This window comes from Perognathus longimembris, chromosome 6, assembly GCF_023159225.1.
Source record: "Perognathus longimembris pacificus isolate PPM17 chromosome 6, ASM2315922v1, whole genome shotgun sequence".
Taxonomy (NCBI): Eukaryota; Metazoa; Chordata; class Mammalia; order Rodentia; family Heteromyidae; genus Perognathus; species Perognathus longimembris.
In genome coordinates, this window is record NC_063166.1 from 41,222,985 (window position 1) to 41,244,742 (window position 21,758).

A 21,758-nucleotide genomic window follows, 5' to 3' on the forward strand; every position below is an offset into this window, starting at 1 on the left:
AATGCCTAAGTCATTTCCATATTATAAATATTAAAATTAATGCTACTTTAAATATTTTGAACATAACTTGTGGCATGTGTTTGCAAGAATTTCTGTAGTATGCATGCCTAGGAGAAGAATGGCTACACCATAGTTCTGAAAATGATCTGTCAGATTGGGACTGCCACAGAACAAATATGCCCATTGACACACACGGCAGTGGTGTCTGAGCATCTCACACATCCTCTACAGCCCTTTGACTTAGCAGACTCTCTCATGTTATGGTGTATTGTTGAATCATAGTGCTTTTACCTTTCATCTCTACAATCATCATGGTTGAAGTTATCTTGTTTTTCATATGATATTTATATCAACTATACATAACTTTATGTATTTCCATATTTATATTTTTATTCATTTTAGCAATTGTGTCATTTAGATGATTGGAGATTAGCATGCCATTGTAAGAAATCACATGCTCCAATTTGCCCCAGTTTTAACAATTTATAAATTATTGTATAATTCCACAACTAGGAAATAGAGGTTTATTCAGTACGAAGATCTTACTCATATGTCTTTCCTTATTTGTTTTCTCCTTCTTATTTACATTGAGTTCTTCAAAACTATAATATGTAGGTAGATTTGTTTAACTACTGCTACAATCAATATTGTGGTGTTTGATACAATGAATTTTATGACGTCCTTTACCTTATGTCTAACATTTGGCATCCAGTAATCTGTCCTCTATCCCAACATTTTGTTATATGAAAAAAGGCATATAATTGGGTCTAGATGCTTATAGCTATTCTTATAGATACTTAGTAGCCTGAGATCTAAGGACTGCAGTTTGAACAAGCTCTGGCAAAAACGTTTATGACATTTTTATGGCAATAAGCAGCATACAGCCTGAGGTAGTGGTGATGCAGCACTCATATTGAGTGGAAAAAGCCAAGTGAAAGCACAAGCCCCTGAGTCCAAACTCCAGTTTGGACATAAAAGTAAAAACAAAGAATGCACAACACATCATGTAGTATATATTTTTGGGGAATTGTAATTTTTCTCATTTATTTTTGGTTTAGACTTCATATAAAACCCTTGAGGTTGAGCTATTATGGATATTAATAGTTCATTGAAACTTGTTCTTTGCTTATTCCTTTCTGTGGAGCCTTAAACCCTGGAGCTGAAACCCAGGGTTGTGCACTTCCCAGCAGGAGCTCTATGGTTTAAGCCACACTTTCAGCCTTTTTCACTTTTCCTGATCTTTTGAATAGGGTCTCCCACATATGCTGAGGTGGGTCTTCACTATGGTCGTCCTATTTATGTTCCCACCCAGCTGGGACAACAGGTGAATGCTACCAGGCCCAACTTTTTACTGGTTGAAACAGGATCTCACAAACTGTTGTGCTGCAAGTAGCCTCCAAATGTGATCCCAGTCTCAACATTCTAAGTAGCTAGGATTATAGGTATAAGTTGCCACACCTGGCTCAAATTTGTTGTTGTTATTGTTTTGTTTTGTTTTTTAATTTTTATTATCAAAATGATGTACAGAGAGGTTACAGTTTCATACGTTAGGCATTGGATACATTACTTGTACTATTTGTTACCTCGTCCCTCATACCCCCCTCCCTCCTCCCTCTTTCCCTTTCCCCCCATGAGGTGTTCAGTTCACTTACACCAAAGAGTTTTGCAAGTATTGCTTTTCTAGTTGTTTTTCTTTTTTTACCCTGTGTCTCTCAATTTTGGTATTCCCTTTCAATTTCCTAGTTCTAATACCAGTATACATGGTTTCCAATATACTCAGATAAGATTACAGAGATAGTGTAGGTACAACCACAGGAAGGTGATACAAGAACATCATCAATAATAGAAACTACAGATACACATGGGACGTTGAAAGTGGTTACAACTGTGATATAACAATCATTTCCATAACATGGAGTTCATTTCACTTAGCATCATCTTATGTGATCACAAGGGTATAGCTATTGGGCTCTTGTGATCCTCTGCTGTGACTTGCCTAAACCTGTACTAATTATTCCCAATAAGGGAGACCATAGAGTCCATGTTTCTTTGGGTCTGGCTCACTTCACTTAGTATAATTTTTTCCAAGTCCTTCCATTTCCTTACAAATGGGGCAATGTCATTCTTTCTGATAGAGGCATAATATACCATTGAGTAAATGTACCACATTTTCCTGATCCATTCGTCTACTGAGGGGCATCTGGGTTGGTTCCAGATTCTAGCTATGACAAATTGCGCTGCAATGATCATTGTTGTGCTGGTGGCTTTACTGTGATTTTGTTTGTGTTCTTTTGGATAGATACCCAAAAGTAGGGCTGCTGGGTCACAGGGGAGTTCTATATTTAGCCTTCTGAGGAATCTCCATACTACTTGCCAGAGTGGCTGAACCAGTTTACATTCCCACCAACAATGAAGTAGGGTTCCCTTTTGGCCACATCCCCTTCAACAATTGTTATTGTTAGTTTTCTTGATATATGACATTCTTACTGGGGTGAGATGGAATCTCAATGTTGTTTTGATTTGCATTTCTTTTATGGCCAGTGATATAGAGCACTTTTTCATATGTCTCTTGGCCATTCTCATTTCCTCATCAGAGAAGTCTCTTTGTAAGTCTTTAGCCCACTTGATGAGGGGGCTAGTGGTTCTTTGCGGTTTTGTTTTGGAGGAAGGTACTTTTTTTAGTTCTGCATATATTTTATATATGAGGCCTTTGTCCGTTGACTGGCTGGTAAAGATCTTCTCCCAGTCTGTGGGCTTTCTGTTTATCTTGCGAGCTATATCCTTTGCTGTGCAGAAGCTCTGCAGTTTGATGCAGTCCCATTTGTCCAACCTTTCTTTGATTTGTAGCCTTTCTGGGTCTTTGATAAGTAAGTTCTGTCCTGTGCCAAGGAGCCTAAGTGTTTCTCCTACTCCTTCCTTTAGTGTTTTCAGGGTGTCTGATTTGATTTCAAGGTCTTTAATCCATTTGGAGTTGATTTTGGTGCAGGGTGATATATAAGGATCTGGTTTTAGTTTGTTGCATGTGTTGAACCAGCTTTGCCAGCACCATTTGTGAAAGAGGCTATCTTTCTTCCAATATATTGTTTTTTCTCCTTTATCAAAGATTAATTAGTCATAGTTCTGTGGGTTCATTTCTGGGTCTTCAATTCTGTTCCATTGGTCTTCAGGTATGTTCCAGTGCCAATACCAAGCTGTTTTTATTACTATAGCTTTATAATATAGCTTGAAGTTGGGTATTGTAATTCCTCCAGCACTGTTCTTTCTGCTTAGGATTGTTTTTGCTATTCTAGGTCTTTTATTGTTCCATATGAATTTCTGGATTGCTTCCTCTATTTCATTAAAAAAATGGTGTTGGGATATTAATGGGTATTGCATTGAATTTGTAGTTAGCCTTTGGCAATATTACCATTTTGATTATATTAATCCTCTCAATTCAGGAGCATGGGAGGTTTTTCCATTTCCTTAGTTCTGACTTAATTTTGTTTTTCAAGCGTTTAAAGTTCTCATCAAAGAGGTCTTTCACTTCTTTGGTTAAGGTTATTTCTAGGTATTTTATGTTTTGGGGGGCTATTGCAAAAGGAGTTGCTTTCCTTATTTCCGCCTCAGTCTTCGGGTCGTTAGCATAGAGAAAGGCTGTTGATTTTTGAAGGTTTATTTTATATCCTGCTGCTTTGCCAAAGTTTTGGATCAGCTCTAGTAGCATGGGGGTAGAGTCTATGGGGTTCTTCAGGTATAGGATCATGTCATCTGCAAAGAGAGAAAGTTTAACTTCATATTTTCCTATTTGGATCCCCTTTATATTTTCTTCTTGCCTAATTGCTCTGGCTAGGAATTCTAGTAATATGTTGAAGAGCAGGGGCGAGAGTGGGCATACCTTCCTTATTCCTGATTTTAAAGGGAATGGCTTTAGTTTTTCACCATTTAGAGTTATGCTTGCTGTTGGTTTGTCATAAACTGCCTTGATTATATTCATAAACGTTCCCTGGAATCCCAGTTTTTCCAGGGCTTTTAGCATAAATGGGTGTTGGATATTGTCGAACGCTTTTACCTCATCCAAAGATAAAACCATGTGGTTCTTCAGCTTGCTCCGGTTGATGTGGTGGATTACATTAATTGACTTACATATATTAAACCAACTTTGTATCCCTGGGATGAATCCAGTTTGATTGTGGTGTATGATTTTTTTGATGACCTGTTGAAGTCAATTGGCCAGAATTTTGTTGAGAATTTTTGCGTCTATGTTCATCAGGGAAATGGGTCTATAGTCTTCTTTCCATGATAAGTCCCTACCTGGTTTTGGGATGAGGGTTATGCTGGCTTCATAGAATGTGTCTGGTAGTGAACGTTCTCTTTCCATTTCCTTGAAGAGTTTCAGAAATATTGGTGTGAGTTCTGTTTTGTAGAATTCTGCAGTGAATCCTTCTGGACCTGGGCTTTTCTTGGATGGGAGATCATTTATTGCCATTTCTATTTCAATACTGGATATGGGTATGTTTAGAATGTTTAAATCTCCATGGTTGAGTTTGGGGATATGAATTTTTTCTAGGAAATCATCCATTTCTTCCAAGTTCTCGAGTTTGTTGGCATAAAGGTTTGCAAAATAGTCCTTTATTATTTTCTGAATTTTGGTTATTTCTGTGGTGATATTACCTGTTTCATCTCTTATCTTGTTTATTTGAGTGTGCTGCCTTCATTTTTTGGTCAAGTTTGCCAGGGGTCTGTCTATCTTGTTGATTTTTTCAAAGAACCAACTCTTTGTTTTGTTGATTCTGGTTTTTTTCGTCTCTAATTGATTTAATTCTGATTTGATTTTAATTACTTGCTTCCATCTATTGACTTGGTGTTTGGCTTGTTGTTCTCTTTCAAGGAAATTAAGGTGCTTCCTTACATTATTGAGTTGGTGTTTTTCTAGTTTGTTGGTGTATGCGCTCAGAGATATAAATTTTCCTCTGAGTACTGCCTTTGCTGTGTCCCAAAGGAGCTGGTACTTTGTGTCCTCATCTTGGTTGAATTCCATAAACATTTGAATTTCCTTTTTAATTTCTTCAATGACCCTCTGATGGTTCAGCAGTGTGTTGTTTAGTCTCCATGAATTGTGGGATTTTCTGTGGTGTCTGTTTGAGTTGAGCTCTAATTTTATTCCATTGAGGTCTGAGAGAATGCAGGGAATGTTTTGATACTTCTGAATTTGTACAGATTTTCTTTGTGCTCTAAGATGTGATCTATTTTGGAGAATGTTCCATGTGCTGCGGAGAAGAATGTGTATTCTGTTGTTGCTGGGTGGAATATTCTGTAGATGTCGGTTAAGTCTAGTTGGTCTATGCAATTATTAATATCTGTGGTTTCTTTGTTCATTTTTTGGTGTGTTGATCTGTCCAGAGGTGATAGTGGAGTGTTAAAGTCCCCAACTATCAATGTGTTTGGGTCTATGAGTGTTTTTAGAGTCAGTAGTGTTTGTTTGATGAAGGCGGGTGCTCCTGCATTTGGTGTGTAGATATTTAGAATGGTTATATCTTCCTGTAGGAGAGATCCCTTTACTAGTATGTAGTAACCTTCTTTGTCTTTAACGCCTGGCTTTGAATAGGCTGCAGACTCAGCAGGGCGGGGTGACTCTGGCCTGGGGAGGTTCCACCCTCCTGGGTGGGGTAGCCTCCTGGGCAGAGCTGGCTATGGATTTCAGCTCTGTTTCCGGCTGGGAATTGGGCATCTAAATGGGACAATTTATCTGTCTCAGGAAGTTTGTTCTCCTGTTTGGCTGTTCCATGCTGCTGATAGCTGCTCGCTGCTTTTGCTTTTTAATTTAGGAATTCTGGCGAGCAGGGCGGACACCTCTAGCCAGGCTGAGGCCCAGGACACACCTCCCACCTAGGCAGGAGTGTTCTCCTGGGCGGAGCTGGCTCTCACTAATTGGTCCCTCTTGCCCTTCTCAAAGATGGCCGCTTTGTCCTCGCTTTCCCAAGGCAGGCTTTAGCTCCAGTTTGGTCTGACGCTTTGCCAGTGTCAAAGATGGCACTTTGCTCTCGCAGTTGGGGGAGGAGCTGCTCTTTGGGTGTGAGTGAGACTGTCTTTCATGGGAGTTCTCACGCTGTCTCTGAGATTTCAGCCCATCTGTGCTCAGCCTGTGATCTGTATGTACGCTGCCGTCTGGAGAATTTCTCCCTGGTCTCCATTGAGCTGCTCAGGGTGCGCAGCGCGGTGCCGGCGCCCGCACTAGTGTGGTGTTGTGACTCCGCCAGGAGCTCGAATCTTGATTTCAGACCAGCTAAGTTGATTTTTACTTCCTGGCTGGAATCCCTGTACTGTTAGAACTTATTTGAGCTGTCTATCTAGCGGTAAAAGTTTCTCTGGGGTGGGAAAACTGCACTGTTGGAGGGAGCTCAGCTAGGGCACTGTTGCTCCTCCGCCATCTTCTCCCGATCCCCACTGTAGTCCTTTCTGTTATTGTTGTTTTTAAGTTGGCTTTTCTGATTTCTAATTTATTTGTGAAATACATGCATACATATGCATATATGCTTGCCAATATATACGTATACATGTATGTATATAATTAAATACCTTCCCTTAAACTTTTAATAATCCTAAATTCTTAAATTTCACAAACCCCAATTTATCAGTCATTTATGGTTAGCTCTAGGGTTATCTTTAAGAAACTTATGGGGTTTCTTTCCAAAATTATGAAACCTTTTCTCCTCTTTTTCACAAAAGCTATGGTTTTGGTTCTTCTATGTGTGACCATCTCAAAGTAATTTTGTGTGGTGGATGGTAGGTTCTAGTTTTATTTTTTCAATAGAAATATCCAGCTACATTTATTGGATACATCATTCATTAAAACTCTGAACTGCATGGGCACTGAAGGTATAAATCAGGTGAATCTAATCTTTCTATTTTCATCCATACTCCTTTCTGCATCCATACACCTTTTTTCTATCCTTGCCACAATACCATATTATCTAATCAACATAATTTTTTTGATATCTCGATATCTAGTAATATATGTCCTTTGATGTTACTTTTCCTCCAAAAATATTGAAGGGTCCAGGTTCTTTTCATTTATATATAAAATTTAACATAGATTTTTCTAAAAAAAAATCTTCTTGAATTTTAGTTTAGATTGCGTATATACATTATTAAGGTAATCAACACATTGACAGAAATGAGTGTTTCCATCAACAAATGTGGTTCATCTTATTTGCAATTTATTATTCTCATCAAGTCTTTTAAATTTTGACACAAATATCTTCATGCCTTTTCTCAGACTTATTTATAGGTATCTTAGTTTTTCCTGTATCTTTCTCTCTTGCTTTTTAATACATATTATTTATTAAATATGTCATGTAATCAACTGTATTAAATATTATATAAGCATAGATTTTTCTCTCTTAAGAATGAGGAATTTCTCAGCTATTATTTTTCTGAATAGATTTGCAATGTCTTTAGTATTAAGTTCTTTCCCCTTGTTGATCCCAATTATGCTTAGATTTTATTTCCTAATAGAGTCTGACAATTTCTGGACTTCTCTTTGGCAGGTCCTGAGTGTTTTTACATACTTTTGACTTTTTGTTCTAGCTCCTCTTTTTTATCCTCAACTTCTGAAGTTCTGTTTTCCATATCATGTATTACTTCTTACCTATGGATTCCACTGTGGTTTGCATTGTGGAAATTGAACTTGTTATGGTTCTGAGATCAGTTCTCATGGTGTCCATTTCATCTCTTAATGTGGTATATATTGTGTCTATTTTTCTCTGTGTATCTTTCTGGGAGTCTTGGATTTTCCTTGTCATTTCTTCTTTGAGCTCTTTAAGTTGTTTGCACATCTCCCCTTTGATTTTATAGACAAATTCTCTCATCATTTCTTTAATGGTTCTTTTGTCTTCCATCTCTTCTTCACTAGAGTCCTTCCCTGGATAGTTTTAGCTCTTGGATTTAGATTGTTGTCTTAATTAGTCATGAATCTTGCAATCTTTTGTTGTGGTTTAGGCATATGGGTTCAGAAATTGTCAAGGCTGTGGTGCCAGAATGGCTTTCTTGTGCCTGACAAGTGGGAGCCATAGCTTGGCTAGGACTACTTCTCACTGGGTAGGCTAGCCCGTACTGGGTCCCCAGGCCAGAAAACACCTGTGCGTGTACTTGGCCCTAAGCTAGTTGAATGGAGCTCAGTCAGGCCTGCAGCAGAGCCTGTAAAGTTTAGATTAGGGTCTTCAAGTTGGATGTGCACTGTTCTTATTATATCTATTGAATGTCTGCCATCAATCATATCATCTGTGAAAAATAACAGCTTTGTTTCTTTCACCTTTATGCTTGCCATTTCTAGTATAAGTCCTGTCGATTGGATCACAAAGAAATCATTAGAGTAGGTGATACTAGAAAACTTTCAAGATTCAGATGGAAATGATTTAGTATTATACATTGGCCTTCAATAGTATTTGTGTGTGTTTTTCTATGTAGACATTTATTCTAACTTCTCATCTATTCAGAAGCTATTTTATCATTACAGATGTTAATTTTTATGAAATCGATTCTGAATCCTTCAAACTCATGCTATAATGTTTTTTATACTTTATGGGTGATGAATTATGTTGATTGTTCTTCAAATGTTAAGCTTCACTTGACTCATCCCACCTAGATAAGATGGACTAAATGTTATTATATAAGGTTTATCTAAATGTTCATTAGACACATTAAGCTGTGATTTGCCATTCCTTCAATGATCCTTTGATATGAAGAATGTACAGGCTTTATAAAATGAATTGAAAGGAATTTCTTCTTTAGTATTCTCTGGAAGAACTTATACAAGATTTGTATTATTAATTTTAAATACTTGGAAAATTCATCAAAAAGCCAACTAGAGCTAGAGGTCATATTGTGAGTTGGTTGGGATTATGATTAAATTCCTTTTGTAAATATGAAACTATCCTAGATTTCTTCATATTTTTTGTCCATTTGGCTAAAATTGAAATTGGTCTATTTCATATAATCAAGTTCATTCACATAATACTATTTATAGTATCTCTATATATTATCTACTTATTCATCACACATTCTCTATTGAACCCAATGGGTTCCCATAACACTTCGGTAAATACTTGCTGCAGTTATAAACAACCTCTACCTTGCATTCTGGTTGTCAAATACAAATACTTTTCAGTTTATACCTAATTTTCTTGTCTGTTTCCCAAGGGTCCTTCATGGCCCACTGAATGTATATTCTGTCTCACATGAATTTCATATTAGTCTAAACCTATCACATAAATTTTTAAAAAGGGATGGGGAATTTATGGTGGCTCTAGAATTGTATGAGATTCAATTTTTTTTTTTTTTGTCAGTTGTGAGGCTCGAACTCTGGGTCTGGATATTGTCTCTGAGCTCTTCAGCTCAAGGCTAGTACTCTACCACTTAAACAACAGTGTTACTTATGGTTTTCTGGTGGTTAATTGGAGATGAGTCCTACAGACTTTCCTGCCTGGGCTGGCTTTGAACCTTGATCCTCAGAACTCAGCCTCCTGCATAGCTAGGATTACAGGCAGGAGACACCAACACCTGGCTCAAATTCAAATTTTAGGACATAATTTCTTAATCAGGTACATTCCCATAGAATTATCTTTTGTTTTTATTACAAAAATTTTTGTACAATAAAAAACTTATTGGGCCATGATATTTTCTAATGCATTCATGAAAGTTGCTTTATCTGTGAGATTGAAGGCCTATGTAGCCTGTGAGCACTTTATGAAAGTGACTGTCTCTCCATTATGCAGAGGATATCATTTGGTAAAATTCCAAACTATATACAATAATCGAGATTATTCATTATCTCTGCTGCCATTTGCCCAAACAAGTGACTCTCATTCCAGAATACAATGACAATAACCTATATTTCTTATATAATAATTTAATCTGCCACCCACTCTGAGTTTCACTTAGTGATGTTCTGGGGACATGGATGAATAATGTGGCCTTCACACCTCTATGAATCTGGTCTCTTTCTAACTGAAGTGATCATTTCTCCTCAAATATTTTTCTCCCCATAGGAGAAGTATGTATGATTCTGTATCTGCTTCTATCATCTCTTTAATTAGTCAGTCACAACTCTACTTGGTTATTTATAAGTTAATAACCTAGACACTCTGATTTATATATTATCACTAACAAAGCATAAGCCCATACACTATGACAATTCTAGGTGGGTACTCATTCATTATCAACTTATTTTTTGTCTAACACTTTGCTGGTAAAGGTAGAAAGAACACAGAAGAGCTAGCAGGAGGACCCACTTCTTTGCCCTCCTTTCAAGTAGAATCTCTCTGGCTCACTTCCTGAAGATGGTATTATCCACACTGTGACATAGGGAACTAGAAAGCAACTGTTGTTAGAATTAGACCTGTGGCAGCTACTCCTACTCAGAGTAAATCCAAGCCTGTAAAATGGTATCGTGCCACCTTGACATGGTCCAGACATGGAGCCTCAACTCTAAGATGCTAGAATTCTACAAATCCCAGAAAAGCATGGCCTAAAATCTTCAGCTAAGCTGTACTTCAGATAACATTGCAACCCTCTTGCAGCCTGGCAAATCATCACCCACATTCCTCCAAAAGTATTAAACCTCCTTTGTTCAAAGAAACTGTGCTACAGGATTTTGAAAGTAATTCATACTGTTAGCATCACGTGCCAAATACTCTTCTTTCTTTTCACCTTCCTTGGGAAGGTGCAATTTTACAATGTACCTACCTCTCATTGACTGTTTGAGTTTAGTGAGACTTAAATAACAATCTCTCCTCCCCCGCTCCTACCACACACACACACCTTTTTTCCCCCATGCAAGTAGTACAGTTTATAGGCATGGGCATTGTCTCAGATCATTTTTGCTCAAGGCCAGTGATCTACTTAAGCCATAGCTCTACTTCTGGCTTTTTTGGAGATAAGAGTTGCATGGACTTTTCTGCTCAGACTAGCTTCAAAATGAAATCCTTATAACCTAGCCTCTTAAGTAGCTAGGATTACTACCTTGAGCCACTGGCAATCCAGGGAAAGCCCATTTTCAGACTTTTGTTAATTACCTTTACAAATTTTCCAACAGGACTCAGAAGGCCCAATGCAAGACCTAAATAATTTAATGGTAACTTCAAACAAAACAACTACATCAGTTTCTTTAGGAAATTTTCCAAATCAATATGTGAAACTTTTCTTGTTCCTCCCAAATAATTAAAATGAAGAATTTCACTGCGGGAAGTATATATAAAGCAGTTTGCTTTGTTAAGTTTGATTGGGGCAGAACTGTAAACTCAGAGCTAGATTTGCTCTTTGTTTCCAAAGCACCAATCAATGATTACAAAGTAACAGAAACACTTTGTCCCAATTTAAATAGGCAAACACATATTTCCTTTCAAACTCACAATGTTTCTTTTCTTCACATAAGTATCCTGGTGATACAGTGTCTAGACTTCTTGGAACAATTGATAGGGTCTGGAATTTATCCCATGGTATTGAAAATTGCGATTCAGAGTCCCCAAGCATTTCATGTAAAAATCTAATGCCTCTGTATATGTGCAAATGACAAAAGTGGCTACATGCAAACATTATCCATTCATGCTGTCACTCAGAGTGACTAGACGGACCCATTTTTCCCCTTCATCTCATTTTAAAGAGATTCCATAAAAAAGAAACAAGTACATAATTTATATTTTAAGAATGTGTATACCCTGAAAACACTAGAAGAAGAAATAGGAGAAACATTTGGGCTCCTGGCATAGGACAAAACTTCCTTAATAAAGGCCCAGAAACAAAAAATCAAAGAAAGGTTGAACAAATGGGACTGCCTCAAACTTCAGACCTTCTGTAAGGCAAAGGACATAGCTTGTAAGATAAACAGAAAGCCCACGGATTAGGAGAAGATCTTTACCAGCCATACAATGGACAAAGGCCTCATAACTAAAATATACATAGAAAGAAAAAAAAAAAACCTAAATTCCTCCAAAACAAATCCTCAAAGAACCAATGGCCCTCTCAGGAAGTGGGCTAAAGACCTAAAAAGAGACTTCTCTGAAGAGGAAATGAGAATGGCCAAGAGACACATGAAGAAGTGCTCTACATCACTGGCCATAAAAAAAATGTAAATAAAAAACATTGACATGCCACCTCACCCCAGTAAGAATGTCCATTATCAGGAAAACTAACAATAACAAATGCTGGAAGGGATGTAACCAAAGGGAACCCTACTACATTATCAATCGAAATGTAAATGTGTTCAACCACTCTGGAAAGAGGTATGGAGGTTCCTCAGAAGGCTAAACATAGAGCTCCCCTATGACCTAGCAACCCCACTTTTGGCATCTACCCAAAAGATTACAAGTAAGAGCACACTAAAGCCACCAGTATAGCAATGTTCATCACAGCATGATTTGTCATTGTTAAAATATGGAACCAACCCAGATGCCCCTCAGTAGACAAGTGGACCAGGAATATGTGGTACATATACACAATGGAATTTTATGCCTCTATCAAAAAGAATGACATTGCCCCATTTGTATGGAAATGGAAGGACTTGGAAAAAATTATACTAAGTGAAGTGGGCCAGACTCAAAGAAACATGGATTCTATGGTTTCCTTCAAAGGGAATAATTAGTAAATGTTTAGGCTAGTCATAGCAGAAGATCACAATAGCCCAATAGCTATGCCCTTATGAACACGTAAGATTATGTTAAGTGAAATGAACTCCATGTTATGGAAAATAGTGTTATATTATTGTTCTAATTGTTTTCAACATGCCATGTGAAATCATATCACCCCTTTTTTTTTCTCTTGTATGCCCTTCCTGTGGTTTTACCCCCATTATCACTGTATCTCATCTTGATACTCTGGATACTGTATTTATGTGTATTAGAACTAGGGAAGGGAAAGGGAATATCAAAATCAAGCAACAAAGGATAGAAAAACAAACCATTCCAAAAGGAATACTTACAAAACCATTTGATGTAAACCAACTGTACAAATCATGGGGGGAGAGAGAAAGGGGGAGGAGGGAGGCAAGGAAAAATGAGAGAGGAAATAACAAGTTGAACAAGAAATGTACTGAATGCCTTACATATGAAACTGTAACCCCTCTCTACTTCACTTAGACAATAAAGGAAAAACAAACTAAAAAAAAAAAAAAAAAAAAAAAAAAAAGCAAAACGAAAGAAAAAGGCTTGAAATTTTCAGCAACCAGAAAAAAATGTGTATCAAATACTGTAGCATTGAGGAAACACCAGTAAAAAGTAATCATGTTAAAGCATACACATCCATTCCTACTATGATCTCAACAAGTACGCCTTGAAATTCACCAAGAGGGCAGAATTGATACCACAGTCTTTCTCTGAGTCTCTTGTCATTTGTTAGGTGGATAAAATGAAAGCAGTCTCTCAGGCTCCCAAAGGCAAACAGTGTTTGTGCAGCCTGGATTACTGGGCCTAGTTTAGTTTATCTGTGCTCTGAAAGAAATCAAACTATTTCTTGAAGGCAAAGTTCAGAGTTATTTGTCTCCAACAACCTAAAGCTGAAAGTTCAGCGCACACAGACCTATAGCCATTTTATGTAGGTTCTTGATCCCGCTTTTATAAGACTGTCACTTCGTTGGACTTCATTCCAGAAAATTTAAATTTACCACAGAAGAGCTTTACTATATCCAATCACAGACATAATCCTAGCTGAGATCTAGGTATCGCCATTGGAAACCAGCTAAGCCAGGAAAGTCTGTGAGAGTCTTATCTACCCTAAACTACTCAGAAAAGGCCAGAAGTGACTGGATGAAGTGTGGAGTGCTAGCCTTGAACACAGATGCACAGGGACTCCATCCAGGCCCTGAGTTCAAGCCCAGCACAAACACACACACACACACACACACACACACACACACACACACACACCTGTTGTTGGGTTTTTAAAAAAATTATTGATTTATTGTCAAAGTGATGTACAGAGGGGTTACATTTTCATTTGCAAGGCAGTGAGTACATATCTTGTTCAACTTGTTACCTCCTCCCTCATTTTTCCCTTGCCTCCCCCCTTTCCCTCTGCCCCTTGATGAATAGTACAGTTGATTCACACCAAATGGTTTTGTAAGTATTGTTTGTGGAATCATTTGTCATTTTATCCTTTGTCTCTCAATTTTGATATATCCTTTCCCTTCCCTAGTGCTAATACACACATATACAATATACAGGGTACTCAGATGAGATACAGTGATAGTGAAGGTAAAACCGCAGGAAGGGCATACGAGAGAAAAAAAGGGGGCGATATGGTTTCACATGGCATGTTGAAAACAATTAGAACAATGATATAACACCATTTTCCATAACGTGGATTTCATTTCACTTAGCATCATCTTTTTTTTTTATTGTCAAAGTGAAGTACACAAAGGTTACAGTTTCATAAGTTAGGTATTAGATACATTTCTTGGACTGTTTGATACCTCCTCCCTCCGCCTTTCCCCCTCCCCCATGAGTTGTTCAGTTGGTTTACACCAAACAGTTTTGCAAGTATTGCTTTTGTAGTGGTTTGTCTTTTTATTTTGTGTCTCTTGAGTTTGGAATTCCCTTTCACTTTCCTAGTTCTAATACAGTAAATACAGTTTCCAATGTACTCCGGTAAGATACAGTGATAGTGCAGGTACAACCACAGGAAGGGGATACAAGAGAATCATCAACAATAAAAGCTACAGTTTCACATGGCATGTTAAAAGTAATTACAACAGTGATATATCACTCATTTCCATAACATGGACCTCATTTCACTTAGCATTATCCTATGCATTCATAGGGGCATGCCCCACTTAGCATCATCTTACGTGTTCATAAGGGCATAGGTATTGGGCTATTGTGATCTTCTGCTATGACTAGCCTAAACATTTACTAATTATTCCCTATGAAGGAAACCATAGAATCCATGTTTCTTTGAGTCTGGCTCACTTCACTTAGTATAATTTTTTCCAAGTCCTTCCATTTCCATACAAATGGGGCAATGACATTCTTTTTGATAGAGGCATAAAATTCCCTTGTGCATATGTACCACATTTTCCTGATCCAGTTGTCTATTGAGGGGCATCTGGGTTGGTTCCATATTTTAACAATGACAAATCATGCTGTGATGAACATTGCTATACTGGTGGCTTTAGTGTGCTCTTACTTGTAATCTTTTGGGTAGATGCCAAAAGTGGGGTTGCTAGGTCATAGGGGAGCTCTATGTTTAGCCTTCTGAGGAACCTCCATACCTCTTTCCAGAGTGGATGAACACGTTTACATTTCGATCGATAATGTAGTAGGGTTCCCTTTGGTTACATACCTTCCAGCATTTGTTATTGTTAGTTTTCCTGATAATGGACATTCTTACTGGGGTGAGGTGGCATGTCAATGTTTTTATTTACATTTCTTTTATGGCCAGTGATGTAGGGCACTTCTTCATGTGTCTCTTGGCCATTCTCATTTCCTCTTCAGAGAAGTCTTTTTAGGTCTTTAGCCCATTTGTTGAGGGGGATGTTTGGTTCTTTGATTACTTTGGGGGGGGGGGATTTAACTTTTTGAGATCTCTATATATATTAGATATGAGGCCTTTGTCCACTGTATGGCAGGTAAAGACCTTCTCCTAATCTGTGGACTTTCTGTTTATCTTGCAAGCTATGTCTTTTGCCTTGCAGAAGGTCTGAAGTTTGAGGCAGTCCCATTTGTCCAACCTTTCTTTGATTTGTTGCATTTCTGGGCCTTTATTAAGGAAGTTTTGTTCTGTGGCAAGGAGCCCAAGTGTTTCTTCTATTCCTTCTTGTAGTGTTTTCAGGGTATCTGATTTTACTTCATGGTCTTTGATCTATTTGGAATTGATTTTGGTGCAGGGTGATATATAAGGATCTAGTTTTAATTTGTTACAGATGTTGAACCAGTTTTGTCAGCAACATTTGTTGAAGAGGCTGTCTTCTTTCTATCCTATTTTTTTAGCTCCTTTATCAAATACTAGGCATAGTTATGCGGGTTCATTTCTGGCTCTTCAGTTCTGTTCCATTGATCCTCGGGCCTGTTCTTTTGCCAATACCAAGTTCTTTTTATTACTGTATCTTTGTAATACAGCTTGAGGTTTGGTATTGTAATTTCTCCAGCATTGTTCTTTCTACTTAGGATTGTTTTTGCTATTCAGGATCTTTTATTGTTCCTTATGGACTTCTGAGTTGCTTCCTCTATTCATTAAAGAATAGTGTTTGGATACTGATGAGTATTGCATTGAATTTGTAGAAAGCCTTTGGCAGTATTGTCATTTTGACAAAGTTAATTCTCCGAATCCAGGAACATGGGAAGTTTTTCCATTTCCTTAGTTCTGCCTTAATTTCCTTTTTCAGGTTTTTTAAGTTCTCATCTTAGAGATCTTTCACTTCTTTGGTTAAGGTTATTCCTAAGTATATATATATTTTTTGAGGCAATTGCAAAAGGAGTTGCTTTTCTGATTTCAGCCTCTGTCTTTGGGTCATTGGCATATAGAAAAGCTTGATTTTTTAGGATTTATTTTATATCCTGCTACTTTGCCAAAGTTTTGGATCAGCTCAAGTAACATTGGAGTAGAGTCTATGGGCTTCTTTAGATACAGGATCATGTCATCTGCAAAGAGAGAGAGTTTAACGTCATCGTTTCCTATTTGGATTCCCTTTATGTCTTCCTCTTACTTTATTGCTCTGGCTAGGAATTCTAGTACTATGTGGAAGATGAGAGGAGAGAGCATACAACCTTGTCTTGCTCTGTCTGTTGTTTTATTGGTTCTTTCTAGAAGAACAGCTTTACATTAGCTTACCAAACTTTAGGCCCGTCTTCTCATAAGCGAACTAGATATTCTGAATGCAAAGTAAAAATAACATAGAAAAGAACCAAAAAATATCAATTAATGACATATTATTACATACATTTAATTGGAATTTTAATTATTAAAACACAATAATTAGAAATGGTATCAATATTTTAAATGCAATGCTTAGATGGAAGTAATTAAGATGTATGTAACTTTCAAAGTAATGTGCTAACCAGGTACTGGTGGCTCACACTGGTAATCCTAGCTACTCAGGAGGCTGATAGGCTGATATCTGAGGATCACAGTTTATACGCCTGTAAGGGTTTTTAGCACACCCCTCCCCCCACCTGTGGGAGAGATGGGGAAGGCATGCCCTGACCTGTTGAGCCAAGAAAGGAAAGGATCGACAGACCGCCCACACCCAGCCCTTCCTCACCGGAGGACAATCAGATGCATCTGGAAATCAAGTCAGTGCAAGATCTCGTTTATTGAGGGGAACACATGTAACTAATATAAGGCACAGGAGCCAATCAGATCAAAGATCGGCAGGAAGGGAAGGGCTGTACATGCACCTATCTAGGGCCTAGAGGCGGCTAGATTAGCCACGAGTGGCCCAAGGACTGAGAAATAGGCGGGGCCAGCTAGTTGACTTCCTTTTTCTGATCCAGGTGTGACCCATATAAGCCCAGGCAGAAATGTCCATAGAGTCTTACTTCCAATTAACCAGCAAAAAAATATGTAATAGAGGCCTGGTTTAAGTGATAGAGCACCAGTTTTGAATGAAAAGTCAAGAGAGAGTAAAAGACTCTGAGTTCATGCCACAGGATTGGCACCAAAGGAAAGTAACAATCTAGAGCGGAAAACATGATGAACTATGAAATCATGGATGAAAAATACATGGCTGTGTTCCCAATATATGTTAGTTTCCATTTCTCCATGTGTAAATAGGTTAACCATCCTACCAGATTCTAAGTGCTATTCAAACAGGAGTAATGAATTTCTCCACAAGCCTTCAATTGTGCTACATCTCATTGGATGTTAAGGGAGGAATGAAGATTCTGATGAGGAAATGAGAAGAGACAGATGAAAACGTGCTCTACATCACTGGCCATAAAAGAAATGCAAATCAAAACAACACTGAGATCCCACCTCACCCCAGTAAGAATGTCCTTTATCAAGACAACTAACAATAATAAATGTTGGAGGGGATGTGGCCAAAAGGGAGCCCCTACTTCATTGTTGGTGGGAATGTAAACTGGTTCAGCCACTCTGGAAAGTGGTATGGAGATTCCTCAGAAGGCTAAGCATAGACCTCTCCTACGACCCAGCAGCCCCATTTTTGGGCATCTACCCAAAAGATCACAAACAAGAACACACTAAAGCCACCAGCACAACAATGTTCATCACCGCACAATTTGTCATAGCTAAAATATGGAACCAACCCAGATGCCCCTCAGTAGACAAGTGGATCAGGAAAATGTGGTACATATACATAATGGAATTTTATGCCTCTGTCAGAAAGAATGACATTGCCCTATTTGTAAGGAAATTGAAGGACTTGGAAAAAATTATACTAAGTGAAGTGAGCCAGACCCAAAGAAACATGGACTTTATGGTCTCCCTCATAGGGAATAATTAGCACAGGTTTAGGCTAGTCACAGCAGAGGATCACAAGAGCCTAATAGCTATGCCCTTATGAACACATAAGATGACGCTAAGTGAAATGAACTCCATGTTATGGAAATGAGTGATATATCACTGTTGTAATTACTTTCAACATGCCATGTGAAACCGTAGCTTCTTTTGTTGATGATCCCCTTGTATCCCCTTCCTGTGCTTGTACCTGCACTATCATTGTATCTCATCTGAGTACATTGTTTACTGTATATACTAGTATTAGAACTAGGGAAGTGAAAGGGAATATCAAAATCGAGAGACACAGGATAAAAAGACAAACAACTACAAAAGCAATACTTGCAAAACCATTTGGCATAAACCAACTGAACAACTCATGGGGGGAGAGGGAAAGGGGGAGGGGGAAAGGCAGGAATGAGGGAGGAGTTAACTAACAGTAAAAGAAATGTACCCAAGGCCTAACGTATGAAACTATAACCTCTCTGTACATCACTTTGACAATAAATAAGAAAAAAATAAAATAAATTAAATTAAAAAAAAACATAGAAGAGGTTTTGAATAACTTGGTCATTTGAGGAAGCTTATTTAGCTAAGAAACATATGAAATGTTCTCATTAACCATATTGCTGCAGCTACTGGCAAATCAGCTCAATTCAGCTTATACCCATTTTTTGAGAACACTAGTTTTTCTGGAAGTTCTAAATAAGCAGATCCTCATATGAACTAGTAAACATAGCCACAAGTTATTTCCCTAATGACCTCTAATTCATAGAAATTTGTACTGAAAAATTCAGATTAGTCTCCTATGGTAGAGTGCCAGCATGTCATCTGATGAGAAGAAGTCACATGCTAGTTTATTAGACCACTTGCAAATGAGTAAGTTTAGAGTGGAAATACCCTATAGATTTGGGATTATTCTTTTTTACTACTTGGAGTAAGTCTGGAAAGCCATAACCACAGAAGAACCCAAGTGCACCAATATCCATCCTGTATTTAGATAAACTTGTAGTTGGCAGAAAATCATCTTCCCATTTGTTACAATGTATTTTTAAAAATAAAGTGTATTCTTGAGAGCACAGAGACTAAGCAAAATTCAGTAGTGCTATAAAAATAAGTTTTAGAATTGTTGTTTTAATTACCCTGAAATGGGCTCTTGCAAAGCCTGGCTTCTCAGAGATACTTTATTGTATGCTGTTAAGAAAGAAGCAAATGGGCTGGGGATATAGCCTAGTGGCAAGAGTGCCTGCCTCGGATACACGAGGCCCTAGGTTCGATTCCCCAGCACCACATAGACAGAAAACGGCCAGAAGCGGCGCTGTGGCTCAAGTGGCAGAGTGCTAGCCTTGAGCGGGAAGAAGCCAGGGACAGTGCTCAGGCCCTGAGTCCAAGGCCCAGGACTGGCCAAAAAAAAAAAAATAAAGAAAGAAAGAAGCAAATATATTTTGCTCAAGTGCTTCAGAGCATAGAATTTTTTTCTCTCAATACGGCTAGTATTCCTAAGAACATATTATAGGGCGATGTGAAAGAAAATAATGGATATTTAGAACCTATAGAACAGCAAATGATCTAAAATGATCTATCTGAAATGACCAGAAGTGTTATTCACAACATAATCTACAATACATTTTGGTGAGTAGGCAGATACCTGAGTACAAGATTTGACATAAGAAATTATACATGCTGAAATGTGACCTTTGTCTTAGATATTCACTTGAGAAATTGATAGTAATAAAACTCCTGAATACCTACTCTCTGCTTAAGGAAACAAAATCAGCCATGAGCGAAGTTGGCTAAGGTGTCTGTTTAAAGGTTATAGAAATATGTTCTAAGTGATGGTGAAATTAATATTTACAAAGAGCTAAGAATTACCAATAACTAGGAGTCCACATTTTTAAGTACCTTATCAGTACTGAGGTTTTAGTTCAGGCTCTCATACTTGCTCAGCTGGTGTACTTCCACTCTCTAGCCCTGAATTTGCTGTTTTGTGTTTTGTTTTATTTTTGAGATAGTAGTTCATGGACTTCAGTGGGTTGGCCTCAAATTGACATTCTCCATATTTCAGCTCCCTGAGTAGTACAATTACAGGCATCTTCCCCTGGTACCCAGCTTAAATTTTTTAATTGGAAATAGAAGGCTTTCTGCTTGTAGTTTTTCTTTCAGAAATTAAAGAGTCTCTTATTGAGTACCAGGAATTGCTTCATGTATTGGAAAATTCAGACACAAAATCTGATCCTTGCCTTCAAAGCAGTGATCATCTGGGCATTATAATAGAAAGAAGATACAGTTTTTCAAGCAAATAGGGTAGCCACCTTGTAAGAAAATTATTCTGAGTACAAAACAAAGACTAAAAATGTAGGGAAAAGAAACAACAAAAATATGAAAAGCATATTACTCCTATCAATCAGAATTTCAATTAACAAGGCTCATTCATAAAAAGAAGTTGATATGAATGCCATGGGAGCACAGAGGGAGGGTAGCATTGTTTCTAGTATTTACTTATGTATCTATTGATTGATTGATTGATGAACTTTTATGCCGGTCCTTTGGCTTGAATTCAGGACCTGGTCACTATCCCTGAGCTTTTGTGCTTAAGGTTAGCCTCTACCACTTTGAACCACAGCTATATTTCCAACAATTTCATAACTAATTGGAGTCTAATGGGCTTTCTTGCCTGGGCTACATTTGAATCTCAATCCTCAGGTCTGAGCCTCCTGCATAGAGTAGCTAGGATTACAAGCATGAACCAATGGCATCCTTATTTATTTATTTGTGTGTGTGTGTGTGTGTGTGTGTGTGTGTGTGTGTGTGTGTCTTCCAGGAGTGGGGTTTGAACTTAAGGCCTTGAACTCTCCGTTGTTTTGCTCACACTGGCACTCTACCATTTGAGTACCTCCAGCTCAATCTCTGGTAATTTTGCTTCTAAAGCTAAATTACAGGAGGCACTAGGCCTTTCAAACTGTTGCTTTCAATCTAAATTACAGACAGCACTAGGCCTTTCAAACTGTTGCTTTCTATCTAAATTAGGAAGTAGTTTTTTGTAGTAACACAGGGCTCTTTAGGAAATAGTTGGTTTGGTTTTGTACCTCTATTTAGAAAAAGAATTGTTATTAGTTTAGGAAGAACATGCATTTATTTCAAAATCGCTTTAGTAACATAATTGCCCTTGACAATGAACAACCACAAATGATCGGTTTGTCTCCATTAATACATTTCTACTTATTTTTATAATGCTCCTTGGATGCAGAAAAGTTGTAAGATACACATGCCAAATAATCTTGTTTTATTCATTTATAAAGGTTCCAAACACTGGACCTCAGCAAATTTGAATAATC

At 37.8% G+C, this 21,758-nt stretch overlaps 1 protein-coding gene across 7 annotated transcripts in view; it reads left to right on the forward strand.

Moving 5' to 3' along the window:
* Nucleotides 1–21,758, forward strand: part of Rbms3 (RNA binding motif single stranded interacting protein 3) — a 760,386-nt gene that overhangs the window by 719,448 nt on the left and 19,180 nt on the right. The gene's annotated exons all lie outside the window — the stretch shown is intronic.